Here is a 4,213-nt window from a genome sequence, read left to right as displayed (position 1 = left end):
CTTCATGTTGTCTTCATGTTGTCTTCATGTTTTCCTCATGTTGCCCTCATGTCGTCTTCATGTTGTCTTCATGTTGTCCCCATGTTGTCCCCATGTTGTCTTCATGTTGTCCTCATTGTGTCCTCATGTCCAACATGTCCAACATTAGGACAACATGAGGACAACACGAGGACACCATGAGGACAACATGAGTGTTAAAGAAGATGATCCGGTGTGTCTCTGCGTGTTTTTTACCGGAGACAGAATAGATCGTATCAGTCTCTAAGTCCTTCTTCCTCCTCTCAGGGAACATCATCGGCTCAGGGATCTTCATCTCTCCAAAGGGGGTCCTGGAGCACTCGGGCTCGGTGGGCTTGGCCTTGGTGGTGTGGGTTCTGGGGGGCTGCATCGCCGCCTTGGGCTCCCTCTGCTACGCCGAGCTGGGCGTCACCATCCCCAAATCTGGAGGAGACTACTCCTACGTCACAGAGATATTCGGAGGTCTGATGGGGTGAGTGGGCTTACTGCATTGAAGAAAGGGTTTGAAAAATGGGACAAAAACGGAAGAAAAGATAAAAGTGTCTTTGCCTTTTTCTCTATTTTGTTCAAATTTTTTGATGTTTTTTAAATTATGTTTTTGTCAATTCTTTAACAATTGTTTTGTCACGTTCTACAATGTTTTTGATTTTTTTGTTGTCACTTTTTCAGCATTTTAAAATAAGAATGTTTTTGTTTCCCCGTTTTTGTAGTTTCTTTCAACATTTGTCACTTTTTTCAATGTTCTTTTGTCAAAGTGATGTAGAAAGTTTCTGTAAACGGGTCAAGTTTGACCGGAGGACGACAGGAGGGTTAACTCACACGCTTCATTTAGAAAGGATCAGGTACGCGCTGAAAGACAGCCTCAACTTATTCAGTAAATGTATGTTGCGAGAGCAACTGAGAGCAAATATATGCATATGTAAAGTAGTAGAGAAATAAAGGGTTTGTTTACACATTATGCAGAAATATAGTTATTGGTGTATCAAAAGTCCTGAGTATGAAATATTGCACAGTAATGAGATTAAATAGTATACAGTAAATAATAAGACCTAAATTATTGGCAGAACACCAAGCAAGTCCTCCCCTGATCCCACTGCAATATGTGCCTATATATTATATTATATTATATTATATTTTATATTATATGTCTAATGCAAGTTGATAGAGAGACTTAGACGTCTCTTAATTAATCCTTTTGGGATGACTCCTGCAAGGAAATTGACATTTCCAGCATCCGTTTTAGCAAGAAACATAACAACAGTAATGAAATAATAATAATAATAATAATAATAACAATATTTAATTAGAACCTTTGGCTATAAAAAGACAATACAATAATAATACATTTTATTTAAAGGCGCCTTTCTCGGCACTGAAGGACGGCGTGCAAGTTTTTCACACGTTAAAAACAGCAACAACAAAAAAATACTGTACTACAACAACAAAAACAACAGAAAAGGCCGAGCAACAGACATTCAAGTGGAAATGTGTTTTGAGTTGAGACGTATACAACCATAAGTCAAAAGTGTGAGTATTGAGTCAAGTGTTCAAGTGTCCAGGTATTTATGTGCGTCAAGGTGCGTCTATGTTTGTATTGTCCTCTCTGCCATAGTGAGGACTTGTAGAGTCTGATAACATGAGGGACAGAGGAGTCCTTGAGTCTGCTGGTCCTGCACTTGGGAAGGAGCAGCCTTCCTCTGAACCGGCTCCTCTGGGTGCTGAGGACGGTTTGCAGGTGGGGTGGTGGGGGGGCTACACAACGGCGTCTGCGAGTGCCGTGCTTTGACGTCTTTCTCTCGTTCAGGTTCCTCCTGCTGTGGAGCGCCGTCCTCATCATGTACCCGACCACGCTGGCCGTCATCGCCCTGACCTTCTCCAACTACGTCCTGCAGCCCGTCTTCCCCGACTGCGTTCCCCCGTACATGGCGACGCGCATGCTGTCCGCCACCTGTCTCCGTAAGTTCAAGTTCAAGTTTATGGTCATGTGCACCTTAGTACAGAGTACCACAGCAATGAAATACAATATAATAATAATAATAATAATAATAATAATAATAATAATAATAACATCAATAGCATTTAGGGAAGGAGTCTTTACCCTAGGTGAAGGAGTTTAAGTACCTCGGGTCTTGTTTGCTATAGAGGACCATGGAGCTGGAGATTGGTCGGAGTATTGGAGCACCGGGGGGGGGGGGGGGGGGGGAGGTATTACATTCAGTTTATCGGACCGTTGTGAGGAAAAGAGAGCTGAGCCAGAAGGCAAACCTCCCCCCCTCCCACGGGGCTCGGGAAGTGTTTGATTTTCCAGCTCACTCCGTTAGTGGTGAAAGAGTTAGCTAAGGCTAACACTAGCGATGCTAAGGCTAATGCTAGTGGTGCTATGGCTAACGTTAGCAATGCAAAGCCGACGTCAGGTCCAAACGTTAGCAATTGGTTATAGCTAAAATGGACCAGAGTCTGGTAGGACCGGGCTGATGGACCAGAGTCTGGTAGGACCGGGCTAATGGACCAGAGTCTGGTAGGACCGGGCTAATGGACCAGAGTCTGGTAGGACCAGGCTAGTGTACCAGAGTCTGGTAGGGCCAGGCTAATGGACCAGAGTCTGGAAGGACCGGGCTAATGGACCAGAGTCTTATAGGACCTGGCTAATGGACCAGAGTCTTATAGGACCTGGCTAATGGACCAGAGTCTTATAGGACCTGGCTAATGGACCAGAGTCTGGAAGGACCAGTCTAGTGTACCAGAGTCTGGAAGGGCCAGGCTAATGGACCAGAGTCTGGTAGGACCAGGCTAGTGTACCAGAGTCTGGAAGGGCCAGGCTAATGGACCAGAGTCTTATAGGACCGGGCTAATGGACCAGAGTCTTATAGGACCGGGGTAATGGACCAGAGTCTTATAGGACTAGGCTAATGGACCAGAGTCTGGTAGGACCAGGCTAATGGACCAGAGTCTTATAGGACTAGGCTAATGGACCAGAGTCTGGTAGGACCAGGCTAATGGACCAGAGTTTGGTAGGACAGGTTTAACGGACCAGAATCTGGTAGGACCAACAAATCTAGTTGTAGTCTTGCAATGTGTGACCAGATCCCCAGTCTTTACAGATGATGTCTGTAGATGTGAGATGTGACGTTGTGTTTGTGTTTTTGTGTGTCTGTGACATTGTGTCTGTGTGTCTGTGTGTCTGTGACGCTGTGTATGTGACGTTAGTTCTTAGAGAGTGTGTTAGTTGTGTGTCAGGACCAGGAGTAATGTGTACGTAACTAAAACTAAACGGAAATCCAAAAGTCAAAACGTTGGAAGAAAACCGGTCTGGAGAAGTTCACATGAGTCCTGGAGGTGCTTTGGAGGGTTCGTCCGTTCATGTTCATCGTCCCCATGGGGAAATTATGGGGGGGGGGAGTGCGCGTGTGTGTGTGTGTGTGTGTGTGTGTGTGTGTGTGTGTGTGTGTGTGTTGTTTCTTCTCTTCACAACGGAAGTGGTTTGTTGTGCGGGGCTGACAGCTGGTCTTTGTGTCGGAGAGCGAGGCCACCGTGAGCGAAGCCGGTGACATTGATGGACGAGGCGAAACAAGCGCGCCCTCCCTCCCTTCCCCCCCTCCCTCCCTCGCTCGTCCGTTTCCCACATTCCTATCTCCCATGGCAACCGGCTGCTGCCGCTCATCGCCGCCAGGAACAGCAGCACCGGTTCACCCGGTGTACGGACTGTTCTGGTACTCACCAAGGTTACGACTCTTTGAGTTTTTCAGTTAAGTTTAATTAATTTCCGTTTTGACTTTTGGATTATATTTCCTTTTTAGTTTTAAACTGTTTGTTCGTTTTAGATTGAGTTAGTTTCTTTGACGTTGTGTTTGTGATGTTGTGTCTGTGTGTTTGTGTGTTTGTGACGCTGTGTCTGCAGCTTGACTTAGTGTGATGCACGTTTGCCTAGCCAGGATGAACAGGTGGAGCTATGTCCAGCCAGGTGTAGATAGCCAGGATGAACAGGTGGAGCTATGTGCAGCCAGGTGTAGATAGCCAGGATGAACAGGTGGAGCTATGTCCAGCCAGGTGTAGATAGCCAGGATGAACAGGTGGAGCTATGTCCAGCCAGGTGTAGATAGCCAGGATGAACAGCTGGAGCTATGTCCAGCCAGGTGTAGATAGCCAGGATGAACAGGTGGAGCTATGTCCAGCCAGGTGTAGATAGCCAGAATGA

General features: G+C 46.2%; 1 protein-coding gene across 1 annotated transcript in view; it reads left to right on the top strand.

The window, feature by feature from the left end:
* LOC117948982 (asc-type amino acid transporter 1-like) overlaps positions 1 to 4,213 on the top strand; it is a 16,015-nt gene that overhangs the window by 10,052 nt on the left and 1,750 nt on the right. The gene's annotated exons all lie outside the window — the stretch shown is intronic.

This window comes from Etheostoma cragini, chromosome 8, assembly GCF_013103735.1.
Source record: "Etheostoma cragini isolate CJK2018 chromosome 8, CSU_Ecrag_1.0, whole genome shotgun sequence".
Taxonomy (NCBI): domain Eukaryota; kingdom Metazoa; phylum Chordata; class Actinopteri; order Perciformes; family Percidae; genus Etheostoma; species Etheostoma cragini.
The sequence above is the reverse complement of the archived record's forward strand: the minus strand, read 5'-3'. Positions and strand labels throughout refer to the sequence as shown.